General features: G+C 38.9%; 1 non-coding gene across 1 annotated transcript; it reads left to right on the forward strand.

Annotated features, from left to right (window-relative positions):
• The first annotated feature begins 13286 nt into the window (after positions 1-13286).
• LOC120006744 lies at positions 13287-13393 on the forward strand. The gene has a single exon (XR_005470087.1). It is a non-coding gene; the product is annotated as a small nucleolar RNA R71 (small nucleolar RNA).
• Positions 13394-14599: the final 1206 nt, after the last annotated feature.

The raw sequence follows: 14599 nt of genomic DNA on the forward strand, positions 1-14599 counted from the left end.
CATTTCTAAAACTGAGTGTATATATAATTAAGTTCACATGTCATATGCAATACAAAAATATATCAATGCACTTATATGGACTTCTTTGGAGATCGGATCAGACCACTGTAATTCCCCTTTTTTACTTTTCTTTGTATGTTGTTTAAGCCAAATCTCATCTGGTGGTGGCCTTTTCCAGAGATCGGATCTCTTTGCCACAACCCAAGTCATTTACAATGTTTACTAGCTAAAATGACTAAAGAAATTAACAGAGAAAAAAATCACAGTTACCATTGACTCCTCAACTTCGGTGAATGATCTTGTACCACAAGTATGTTTAGTCACAAGCTTAGCTCTATTTGCTGCATTTCTTTGGCTAATTTTCTACAAAAAATGATACATATGTGAGGCATATATGTGTATTTTTATTGCATGAAGCATGCTGAAGTATATCTAGCATAAGTAACACCACACAAATGAATAAACAAAAGCTATTAAAAAAATAGATATTACCTGAAACTTCTCCGAGCTGAAGTACTCGATCAAAAGCTTCCAATCTTCGCTCTTTACATCACTAGGAACATTTTCAAGCCTTTCTGCATTTGTCTGAAACCTTTTATAAGTCTCATGTAATTTGTGCTTCCAAATTCTATACAAGCGTCACATGGTGTCTATAACAAATGCTTGAAATTTGTGGTGTTTGCCTTCAGCCACTATAAACTTCTCCTAATAACAAACAGAAAGAAACAGGAAATAAAATCATTGAGAGATGTGTATCTCTATAAATTAAAGTAAATATATTTATATAATGAACTTAAAGATGATACAAATTATTACCTTCACTTGGGTCCACATTAGTTCCCCTATGGTGCCTAGAATGTCCTCCCACTTGGCATCCATCATTTTTCCCTCTTTCTCCACAAACAAAGGTGCCATGCTTCTAACAATATAACCACAAAAATTGAAAACATCTCTTGAATTTTTCCCAACAGCTCTTTGAATGTCATCAGGCATAACAATTTCTAATTTTCCACCTTTGGTTTTCAAATCTAAATTCAAACATTGATATTTGCCTCGTACAACCTTTTTATGGCATCATTAGAGGCGGAAGCTGCAAGGATCGTTAATGCATTATAGTAATTAGCATATTGAGACATACATATAAGGAGTTCAAAAAATAATGACTTTGAATAAGCACATAAACAGATCAAGAATATTTGATAATTACCAGCACTACTAGGAGTCAATGGCTCAGGTTGTGTTTGGGGACATAGTGTCTCATCTTGCACTACTTGATCTCCAGTTCCTTCATTTTCATTTGTGGAAACATCTCTATTATTAATTCTCCTCGGAGACCATCTTACACGTTCACGTCGTGTAACTCTTTGATTTGTCTCATCTTGCACTATTTGTTCTCCAGCTCCTTCATTTTCATTTGTAGATACGTCTCTATTATTAATTCTCCTCATAGACCATCTTACACGATCACCTCATGTAACTCTTTGATTTGTCTCATCTTGCACTATTTGTTCTCCAGCTCCTTCATTTTCATTTGTGGATACGTCTCTATTATTAATTCCCCTCGGAGACCATCTTACACGTTCACCTCGTGTAACTCGTACGACACTTGCTCCTCAAGTACATACCATTATCTACTCCTCAATAGTTAGATGGAAGGCTACATCAAAAAAATGTATACAACTACACATTAATCTGCAACTTTCTAAATAATGAATATTCACAATGTGGGTTCCCAGTGGAAAACCAAACAATGATAGAAAACAATTTCCATATAACATATAAGATGCAAAGTTATATCAAATAGGAAGTCAGTAAATCTGATAATCTTCAATCCAATAAAAAAAACCCTTGGATGTAGGAGTTATATAAAATGGAATGGAAAGTCAAAACATACTTATAAGAGTTTGTTTACAAGAATAATGGATGCAGCATCAGATGCAGTATTTTCTCTTAAATCATTCCGTAGAGCAATATCGATATCAGCTAGAGCCAAAGAGGGCGCATCATTCATCCCATCACCAACCTGTAAATATCAAATATCTCAGGTGAATAAATCTCTCAAAAAACTGTATCTTAAATGTGATGGCTAAAATATAACGTAATTACACAAACCAGAATTTATTCACCGATTTTCATGATATATGACTGGCAAAGTAAATACAATAACAAATAAAGGGAAACATATTCTGGATTCACAATTTTTCCAAAGTATCTAGTGAAAATTGAAATACCATAAAATATAAATGATAATAGTATTCTCCAAAAATACATGCTTAACAGAAAACTAATTATCAGAGTTGGACTTGTCATCAAATTCAATCTCAAAGTGATCATCGTCTATATTGTCATCAATAAAGTCCTTTGATCCATCATGGTAGAGGCATTTAAGTCTATATTGACATTAAAAGTCTCAGGCTCAACGTCTTCCATTATCAACATTATCTTCTATGTAAAATACTTGCTCAGCTTGAAAGGCTAGCACAAAAGTTGCAAGCACATTATCTGAAATGTTACGTTCAATATGCATAACGTCAAGATTATGACGTAATTGAAGGGTTTTCCAATAAGGAAGTTGAAAGAAAATGCTTTTCTTTTTCCAATTGTAGACATTATCACAGTCAATGTGCTTTCTTTTTCGGCCTTTACCAAATATAACACCTTTAAAGAAACGTAATTGGTCTAATACTCCATCTCCTGTCAACATTTGAGGTGCAAGCTGATCCTCAATTTCTCCATTGAATGATCCCTTATTACGTCTCCAAGGATGATCAATTGGCAAGAAACGACGGTGGCCCATATAACACAACTTGCTTTTGATTGAAAGATAGCTAGTGTCTTTATGGCAACATGGACAAGCTAGTTTTCCTTTAGTCCCCCATCCAGATAAGTTACCATATGCCGAAAAATCATTAATGGTCCACATTACAGCAGCACGTAACTGGAAATTTTGTTGTGCATATGCATCATATGTATAAACCCCAACCTCCCAAAGCTCCAATAACTCTTTGATCAAAGGCTATAAGTAGACATCGATGTGATTTTCAGGACATTTACGTCCCGGAATAAGAAGTGTCATCATGAAGTAAGGTTGCTTCATGCATAACCAAGGAGGTAAGTTATATGGAACTAGCACGACTGGCCAAATGCTATATGAAGTGTTCATGTTCCCATAAGGGTTGAACCCATCACTTGCTAAACCAAGTCGTATGTTCCTGGGATCCTCAGAAAAAGACTTATCTTGCTCATCAAACGATTTCCAAGCAATAGAATCTGTTGGATGTCTTAATATCCCATCATCAACACGCCCCTGCTCATGCCATCTCATGTCCTTTGCAATTTTTTTTGACATATATAACTTTTGCAATCTACCTTTAAGTGGAAAATAACGTAAAATCTTATGGGGAATTTTACGTTTACAATTCACTACCTTCCATCTAGATAAACCGCAAACTGGACAACACTTTGCATCTTTATGTTCTTCCCAAAACAATACACAATCATTCTTGCAAGCATCAATTTTTTCATAGTCAAGACATAAATCTCGAATGATGGCCCATGCCTCATAATATGAATTCGGAACCAAAGAATTACCAGGTAGAATATCCTTGCAAAAATCTAACACAACATCTGTTGTATTGACTGTCAAATTGTGAAGAGTCTTCAAGTTTAGGAATTTCACAATAAAAGATAATTTTGAGACTTTAGAGCTCGGGTAAAGTTCCACAGTAGCATCTTTTTGTAGCTTGTAAAACTTGCTAGCCTCATCATTTGGGGTTTCACCAAACATTTCTTCATGAGTTTGAGAAGTATTCACATTCTCAAATGCCTATGCATCATGAACTAGCCCAATTAAATCATCAACATCATCCATTTGGACTTCCTCATTCAAATTCTCATCACAATTAACATTGGAAGCTTTTGTTGAGGCGTGTAACTTTTCTCCATGAAGAATCCATGTCGTATAACTTTTATTGAATCCATTTCTCAATAAGTGCAACCTTACTTCAACTGTAGATTTGAATGTAGTGTTTCTACATTTATTACAAGGACACCTAATTCTTTCATTATCTCCCCCCTGACTAGATACAAAACCAATAAATGCATCAATCCCTTCTCTATACGCAATACTGACTCTATTATCACTTTTTATCCATTCCTTGTTCAACATTGTTCCTCTGTAGTTTCACAATATCAAAAACAAAACATTTATAATTAAATCACAGAATTTAGGGAAGTTATATAAATTATAATATGAACATACAATTTTAACAACACGTAACTTGACCCAAAAAACACCAGCAATCACGCAGCAAAGTGGCACTATCCGACAAAATTGAAGTCCAAAAACTACATGAGAGAAACTATTATTATAAAAGAATGAGAAAGCTAGCCATATCTGAGTAAGGAAACTAAAGCTTATGTGTTAGTCTTGAGGAATGACCATTTGGATAATTGGAGAGTGCATAGGGTAATCTCTACCTTGTTTTCTCTCTTCTGTTTAATGTTCAATGTTCACTACCAAGAGTAACTATTTGCCAAGAACATAAAAATCACCATAGCTTATTCATTCCTTCACCATTCTAACATTCTCCAGAAAGTTCAAAATAAATTTTAACAATATGAAAATATAATTTTAACAACACTTGACCCAAACTAGCAAAGAACACCACACAACCACTAATTAAGCTGCACCAAAAAACACCAGCAATCACTCAGCAAACTGGCAATATCAAACAAAATTGAAGTCCAAAAACTACATATGAGAGAAACAGACCCAGAACCAAACAAGAAAACCAAGGTCATGACAAAAGCTTAGAGGCACTAAAACACTAACAGCAACACACCACTTTTATACCGAAGAACCCAACTCACCACAAACTCAACACCACCACACCCCCCAACACACCACCGACTCACCACACTCCCCACACGGCTATTGAAACACCAAAAACATATCCTCCAAAATAAAAAACCTACAGCACCCAACAAAGAAAAGAATACCAGAAGAAAAACCAACAACCTAATCGGTATGCATTAAACAACGTAATCGGTATGCATTTAACAACCTAATCGGTCAATTAAATTGAAAACAAAGACAAAAACATGGAGCACCAAGAGAGAGGACATGGAAGGACAAACAAAACGTACAGTGCTAACATACCCAAACTTCAATGGCAATCTAGGAGAACGGTTTCCACTATTAAGGCTTGAGTGATTTTGACTGAAGAGAAGCGCGATTTCTTTATGGGTGATTTCATTTCTTCAATGGCAGCCGACGATATCGTTCTTCAATGTCTCCCAATGATATCGTCCTTCAATGGCAAACGCGCAAAGCAAGACTTCGACGTTGGCTCCCTCACTACTATCTGACGAAGGAAACGTTTTGGGTGTTTTTGGGGAGCTGGCCGGTCTCTGATCAATTAGGCTAAATTCTTTTTTTATTTTTACTATAATTTTTTAAGTAATTAAATATGTTTAATAAGAAATTCCATTTTAACCTTGTCACTAACACTTTAATGTGATGACAAAATTTTCATGGTAACTAAAGGGGAATAAATTGGCACTTGTATTTCGCGCTATATAAATTTTGCAAAATTTTTGCTAAGACCTTTTATTACAATATTTTAACTTAGTCACAAAAAATAGATCATTAGTGACAAGATTTCTTGTGGTCACATTGAATTTGTCTTTAACTTGTGTCAAAAATTTATTTTTTATTTCAGTTACAACATTTAGTGATGATTAAGAAAAATGGGGTCACAGAATGGTTTTATCTAGTGACGACACAATATTATCGTCACTAAATAAAATTATAAGTGACAACAAAAATTTTTGGTCACAAAAAATCCCTTTTGGTGACAATTTTTTTGCTTGTCACACATTGCTTGTCACGGAAACGCGAATTTCTTGTAGTGAATAGAGTTGATTTTCATCACTCATTGAGAAACGAATGGCTCAAAAACTCACATTGGTTCAAGTCTCCACAATTTGTTAAGTAATGGATGTGCAACTACCGAAAGGTTTTCAATTTGATCCTTTGGCTACAAGTTTGATTTGAAAAGCAACACCAAATTCTAAGCCACAATTCATCAATTCATCTCAAATACAATGGACATATCAATAGTAAGCATCATAGTAAGGGGAAGCAATACTAGAATTTTAAAAGAAAATTTACACTACCATAAAATTCAAGAGTTCTAAAGGAAAAAAAAATAAAAGGAAAACACAATAAAAGGAAAAATTTCCTTCCCACCCCCACACTAGATGTGAACACTGTCATCAGTAAATACGAAGTAGGGAAGAGAGGAACAAAACAACCTGGGTGATCTCAAATAGAAGGTCGCCTAGATGGAAGAGGAGTAATGGTGGGCTCAAAAGTAGCAGGTGCAGGTGCAAGTGCAGGAACAACCGGTGCCAAGGTAGACTGCATGGACAATTGGCGCAAAAGATCTATCATCTCGGACTACTAAGCGCGAATAGCAGCCAGCTGGTCATCGGTCTCCATCTGACACAACTCAATGGCATCCAACCGCTCCTCAATAGGTCGAGTAGGAGGGGGATCAGTAGAACTGGACGGAGCACTAGGATCCATCGACTCAGCATCAGTATCATCAGTGTGAGGAAGATGACCTGTATGCAAATTCCAGTCGGCCTGGGAAAGCTCAGAAACAAGAGGATCAGCATCACAGGTCTCTGGCAGCTGGTGGCCCAAATGGCGGAGTAGACGAGTGATCAACCGTGGAAAGAATAACCACAACTTCTTCCCCTCGCGTACCTCGGTCGCACACTGCAGCATGGCTTGTACAAAATAAGCGCCCACATCAAACCAACACTCCTGGTGGAAATAGAAAAGTAACTCCAAGGTCGGGCCACGCCTCTCAGATTTATGGCCATGTGGCCATAAATTCTTCTTCACCATGTTGTTAATAACCCAAAGGCGAGAGGGAATAGAGCCTCGAGTTGCAGCATGCCTATTCTTCTGACTGACCATCGGATCTGGTACGAAGGTCTGGAACATAGTAGTATGGTCAACCTCTACGGGAGGGCCTACGAGAAGATCCTCAGAGTAAGTAGCTGGATAGCCAAGAGCGGTACAAATATCAACAGTAGTGAATGTATATGAAACTGCTCCCCCGGTCGACTTTTGGCACCCTCACAGTATAGCTGGCAGGACAGTCATCGCCCTCAACTGGATCAATCTCGCGTAAAGTATGGTAGAAAGCACGAATTATGGCTGAGTAGACATCAAGCATGAAATATTGGTAGTTCCATAGAAAATTGAGCCGGGCACGACGTAAGTATGCCTTAGCCCAAGCATTCAGCGACTGGCTCATAATGTCACAGTCTACCCTCCAATCACTCTTAATGCGGGCCGAACCAGAGTTATCCTGAGAGGGCCTAGGGCGAGAAGGAGCCACAGTTTTCTTTCTAGCGCCATGCGCTCTCTTGGGTGAAGGTGGTGGTGTAGTCGAGCCAGATGCCTCAGCTGCCTTGCGTCGTCCCATTCTGTAAAAGGTGAAGACACATGAGAGCAAAGCACAAAAGGGTAGAGGAAACAAAGAGAACAAGATCCGATAGAGTTAGCATCGTCAAATCAACCACCAAGACGCTAAAAATCAAGTCCCCATATACACCCAAGCCCATAATATTTTCAGCACAGAACACAACCCCATACTTAATCTTCGCTACAATTTTGCGCAAAAGTCAAAATTGGCAAAATGGCACCAAATTCACGCATTGCCCAACTCAACATGATCAATATATATAACATGGAGATATGGATGTGAGCATACAAGCATGGTGCATAAAATTGCAATTTCAACCCAAGAAAGTTGGGTGAGGCATTTTATCAAACATGTTGTGCGCACACTTGATGAAGTGAATACTTGGCACATGGCAACAATGATATAACAGCGCAATTGAACAAGAAAACAATCACACAAGTCAATAGAGCACAATAGAAATAGAACGTGATAGTTCAAAGCACTCAAGCGTGGTTTCGGCATTTCATCGAGCACTTGGTGTGCGCACTTAATCAAAGCTCAAAGAGAGACTCCAGGGACTCCAAATGGAAATCCATACCCTTATATGTAAGAATTTATCAACCCACACCATCTACAGTCCAAACAGTGCAACCAAGGAAGCAACAATCTCAAAATTGAAAATCCAAGAGAAGTAAAGGCATTATACCTAGGGTGTATGCTAACCGAAATGAGGAGATTGAGTGGATGCAAGTGGAATTGAAAAAGAATGGAGGACAATGGGTGAGGGACTGCCTCGCGTGAGAGAAGAGGAGAAAGAAAGAAAAAAAATTGAAGGGGGAGAGGGGCGGCTGCGCGGGCTGGGGTTCTTTTAAAACCTTGGTCCGCGAGTCCGATCGATCGGTATGTAAACCCAATCGATCGGAACTTGCTCTCGGGTCATTTTTTGACTCACCTGATCCGATCGATTGGACTCAAGTCCGATCGATCGGTTCTTGCCCTTGGGTCAGTTTTCCCACAATTGAATTTCCTGTACCCAAAACACTTCACAACCAACCCAGACAGTTTTCAGAACAAACAAAACATATATGTACATGAAAATAAAGCAATTTAAAAGAAGGTAGGGAACGAAGTTACCCTGGTTGGGTTGCCTCCCAACAAACGCCTAGTTTATAGTCGATGGCTCAACTCTTGTCGCTCATTATTGTGGCTCTTGGAGAGGAAGAGTGACCTTCCTTCCAGAAAATTCAGCTTCATAGTAGGGGTTCAATCTTTGCCCGTTCACTTTGAATGAAGTCCCCATTGCTGCATGCTTAATCTCAACGGCTCCGTGAGGGAACACAGCGGTAACAAGAAAAGGACCCGACCATCTTGATTTGAGCTTACCCGGAAATAGACGGAGTCTTGAATTGAATAACGACACTTGTTGCCCCACCTTGAACTCCTTCCGAATAATATGACTATCATGCCATTTCTTGGTCCGCTCCTTCTAAATTTTGGCATTCTCATAAGCATCAAGGCAGATTTCATCTAGCTCATTCAATTGCAAAACACGTTGCTCTCCCGCACTAGCCATGTCAAAATTCAGAAATTTAATAGCCCAAAAGGCTTTGTGCTCCAATTCAACCGGGAGGTGACAAGCTTTCCTAAATACCAAGCGGAAAGAAGACATGCCAATGGGAGTTTTAAAAGCTGTACGGTAAGCCTACCATCTAGCTTCAAAGACCAATCCTTCCTTGACGTATTCACCATTTTTTCAAGAATTTTCTTCAACTCTCTATTAGAAATCTCCACTTGGCCACTTGTTTGAGGATGATAAGGAGTTGCCACCTTGTGAGTAATGCTATATTTGGCAAGCAAAGAATAGAATTGCCGATTGGAAAAATGGGTACCCCCATCACTAATAATTGCCCTCAGGGTGCCAAATCTTGTAAACATGTTCTTCTTTAAAAACTTCAAAACCCCTTTTGAATCATTAGTGGGTAACGCCATGGCATCCACCCATTTGGAAACATAGTCAACTGCCACAAGGATGTAGTGATTTCCTAAAGAGTTAGGGAATGACCCCATAAAATCTATGCCCTACACATCAAAAAGCTCCACCTCAAGGATGTTGGTTAAGGGCATTTGATTTCTATTTGAAATGTTCCTCGTACGTTGACATTCATCACATGCAAGAACAAAGGAATGGGCATCTTTAAACAAAGTAGGCCAATAGAAACCGGATTGCAAGGCTTTGGCGGTGGTCTTGGTACCCCAAAAATGACCACCACATGAAAATAAGTGGCAATGTCTCAAGATACTAACCATCTCTTCCCCCGAGACACACCTCTGAATAACTTGGTCAGCACATTGCTTCCACAAGAAAGGTTCTTCCCAATAATAGAAATGAACCATATGAAGGAATCTCTTTCATTGATGGTGAGATAAATCTGGAGGAAGAATCTCCTTGGCCAAAAAGTTCACAAAATCAGCATACTAAAGAGTTGTAGAGGAATGAATAGCAAACAATTGTTCATCCGGGAATGTTTCTTTGATAGGAATTTTGGCTTCTTCCCGGCCTTCCAATAATCTAGACAAATGGTCCTCCACCACATTCTCGAGTCCTTTTTTATCTCGAATTTTCAAGTCAAATTCTTCATTTTTCGTCAATAAATAATGCAAAGCTGCATGATTGGTGTAAACATTCACTTTGGAACCAATCAAGTATGATCGAAACTTGTCAAGGGTAAAGACAACTGCCAAGAGTTCTTTCTCCGTAGTTGTGTAGTTAAGTTGAGCATCATTGAGAGTGCAGCTAGCATAGTAGATTACATGCAGAATTTTATTCTTCCTTTGACCAAGAATCGCTCCCATAGCATAATCACTAGCATCACACATAAGCTCAAAAGGAGTATTCCAATTCAGAGAAGTGATGATAGGGGCTGTAGTAAGTCTCTCATTGAGAGTAGTATAAGCTTCCAAGCATTCCTTGGTGAAATGGAACTTGACCTCTTTCAACAATAGTTCACACAAAGGCTTTGTGACTTTTGAAAAATCCTTGATGAACCACCTATAGAAACCCGCATGCCCGAAAAAACTTCTCACCTCTTTGACCGAAGTTGGTGGAGGGAGTTTCTCAATAGTCTCAATTTTAGCTCTATCCACTTCAATGCTCTTTTGTGAAATTCGGTGCCCCAAGACTATCCCTTCTTGCACCACGAAATGACATTTCTCCCAATTAAGTACTAGATTGGTTTCTTCACATCTTTGAAGCACCATGGATAAATTTTTCAAACAAGAATCAAATGATAAACCAAAAACAAAAAAGTCATCCATAAATACCTCAATTGTGTGCTCCACCATATCACTGAACATACTCATCATACACCGTTGAAAAGTGGTCAGTGCATTGCATAAGCCGAAGGGCATCATTTTATAAGCAAAAGTGCCAAAAGGACAAGTGAAGGTAGTCTTTTCTTGGTCTTCTGGAGCAATGAGGATTTGATTGTACCCCGAATAACCATCCAAGAAGCAATAATAAGAGTGCCCCGCAAGCCTCTCTAGCGTTTGATCAATAAAGGCCAAAGGAAAGTGATCCTTCCTAGTGGCATTGTTGAGCTTCCTATAGTCAATGCAAACTCTCCAACCGGTACTAGTCCAGGTGGGAATCAATTCATTCTTCTAATTTTTCACCACCGTGATTCCACCCTTTTTGGGGACAACTTACACCGGACTTACCCAAGAACTATCCGAAATGGGGTAAATAATTCCCGCATCAAGAAGTTTTAAAATTTCGGCTTTCACCACATCTTTCATATTGGGATTTAGTAGGCGTTGATGTTCCACCAAAGATTTGTAGTCCTCCTCCATTAAGATACGGTGCATGCACATAGTGGGGCTAATTCCCCAAATGTCCACTATTGTCCACCCAAAGCCATTTTGTGCTCTCTCAACACTCTTAAAAGCTTGTCCTCTTCCTCCCGATTCAAATTCGAAGAAATAATAACCGGTAGAGTATTAGAACTACCCAAGTAAGCATATCGAAGGTGGGACGGGAGAGGTTTCAATGTAAGTGTAGAAGCTTCAATGATACTTGGTTGTGGTCGAGAAGGCAAGACACCAACATGTTCAAATTTTTAGAATCTTCTCGGTTTAGACTCTTTCATAGATTCCAAGCAATGCATAAACTCCACCACATCATCGTCACCACACTCTAGAGCATCCTCATTCACCAAACAAGTCTCAAGAGGGTCTTGGCAAGAAGTTATGGCATAAGTGTGAGTCAAGATATGATCCACCGTGTCTATGTGAAAACAAGATTCTCCGTCTTATGGGTATTTGTGGTTTCAAACACTTTGAATGTGACTTGTTCATCTGTAATTCTCAACACCGAAGTCCCTTTTTCCTCATTACTGAGAGTTTCCCCCATACGCAAGAACGATTTCCCAAAATAATTGGAGTATTAGAATCCTCCTCCATATCAAGAATAACGAAATCCACTGGAAAAACCAATTTATCCACCTTGACAAGGACATTGTAGTAGGGCTGATTTCATGCAAACCAATGAGCGTAGCTACGCATTTTCTCCAAAGCCTCTACAAAAGGTATGTTTATCTGTAACTTTTTGAACACCTCAAGGAATTTTGAGAACTGAGACTCATTCTTGGTGTTTTTCAACCTTTGTGGGAAGGGATTGGAGGTACATATGCCTTAACCAGAGGTACTGGCAGTGAACTATCAGGCCAATCCAACTCAACTGCATACCGGGGTTGCATATTCCTGCTCTTCTATAATTTTTTAGAAGTTTCAGCTTGATCTTCACTGGTCCGATCGATCGAAATTTGGGATGATCGATCGGATTTTTGCTCTGTCTCCATTTCAATTTCAGTTGGAATGGGGGTCCGATCGATCGGGGATGATGTTCGATCGATTGGATTTTGGCTCTATGACTCCTCAACTGTATTTTCCTGCAATTCTGCATTTTTTAGTTTTTTCGCTTTTTTAGCATCTAGATCTACAACAGTTTTCACTAAATTCCCATTCCGAAGAAGAATAGCATAACAATGATCTTTCCCTTTCGGATTCACTTCCGTTTAGCTAGGGAGTCCCCCTTTTTCTCTAGATGATAAAGCATTAGCTAGTTGCCCCACTTGTATCTCAAGATTTCTAATGGAAGCCCCTTGATTCTGAATCAATGATGCTTGAGTTTGTAAAGCGGAATCGGTCTTGCTAATGAAGTTGTTTGTGTTATTGGCTAATGCCTCCATACTTCCGGCCATCTTGGCAAACATTTCATCAAGTCCCTCTTCTTCTCTTGGGGTTGAATTTGTTGAGGAGGAGGGTTTTGCACATTCTGATTATTACGCCAAGAAAAGTTGGGATGATTCCTAAACCTTGGATTGTAGAAATTTGAGTATGGATCATTTCTTGGCCGATGGTAGTGCCCACCTCCAATAGCATTAGCTTGCTCACTTTGAAAAGATGATGCATTAGTAATCAAGCATTCTCCGATTTAATGGCTAGCACCACAATAATCGCAAGACACTATAGGCATTCCTTGAACAGCATGCACTCCTTGAGGAGAATTCATCGTTAAAGCATCATTCTTTTTAGACATAGCAGCCAAGGCGGTCATCACATTTTGGATTGCCTCGCCTTTGTGGTAGCCTCTCCGTAGGCCAAGACTCTTAGCAACCTTCTCAAGCAAAGTTCAAGCCTTCTCTTGAGATTTAGTCATAAAAGAACCCCTGTGGTTGCATCTAACATTTGCCTCGTCGACATACTCAACCCGGAATAAAAGGCTTGATAAACAATCCACTCCGCAGGTCCATGATTAGGACAACTCTTCAAGATAGCTTTGAAACTCTCCCAAGCTTCATGGAAAGATTCAAGATCAAATTGGGAAAAAGTCATGATATCATTCCGGATTTGAATGGCTTTCGCCGGAGGGAAAAATTTAGAAAGAAATTGCTCCGAGAGCTCCTCCCATGTAGTGATGGAGTTGGGAGGGAGTGATATCAACCATGGTTTAGCTTTATCCCTCAAAGAGAATGGAAATAACCTCAATAGAATTGCATCACGTGAGGCACCATGATTATCAAATGTAGCGCAAATGTGCAAGAATGAAGCAATGTGCACATTTGGCTCTTCGTGAGGAAAACCATGGAACATAACGGAGTTGGAGATCATGGTGATAATAGCCGGCTTGATCTCAAAATGAGTGGAGTTGATAGGTGGATACCGGATACTAGAAGCAGTGGTATCCCAAGTCGATCGAGCGCATTCCTCCAAAGAACAAGGGTCAAATTGCCTTGGTGGCCCATCTACCTCATTAGCTCCATTTCCACCATTTGCATTATTAGCACCTCCACCATTATCATTTCTCTCATTCAAACCATTGCCACCAATGGGCCCCGCACCATTCCTTCCCTCCAAATTGTCTCCCATGCCTTCAACCGGGTTATTATTTTGCTCCCGTCTATGCATACGAAATGTCCTCTCAATCTCCGGATCCAAACCAATCAAATTTGAGCTAAGAGCACATCTTCCTAACCTCATACAAGAGAAAGAATTTCTATACAAAATTAAAACCAAATTAGCACAAAAATGACCTAAATTGACATAAAAATAAAATTACCTCAATTTCCGGCAACGACGCCAAAAACTTGATGTGAATTATTCGCAAGCGTACAAGTTGCACAAGTAATAAAGAGTGAATAGAGTATCATTCCCACGAAGATATATTGGCAATTTCAATTCAATATCTATCCAAGTAATTATCGCACTAAGATGGAAATGTGAATTGTTGTTGTATTTTATCTAATGCTAAACAAGCAATTAAGAGATTACTAATTAAATGAAAGTTTGAGTAAATAACCAAACAACGACAGAGAAATTGAGTTTTCAAGAGAAGTAAACACTAGGGTTCCTAATATCACCACCTCTTATCTAACTGAACTCCATTGATTCATTAATTCCCAATTCTCAATTAAATTGTTGACAATCGATTTCTCAACCTATTCAATGTTCTATTCCTAGATACACCGAAAATGTTTACAATATAAATCCCTGTTATTCCTAACACTCGGATTAATATATTGAAAACCTATTAAGAATAATGGAAATCATTTAACGAT

This window comes from Tripterygium wilfordii, chromosome 9 (assembly GCF_013401445.1).
Source record: "Tripterygium wilfordii isolate XIE 37 chromosome 9, ASM1340144v1, whole genome shotgun sequence".
NCBI lineage: Eukaryota > Viridiplantae > Streptophyta > Magnoliopsida > Celastrales > Celastraceae > Tripterygium > Tripterygium wilfordii.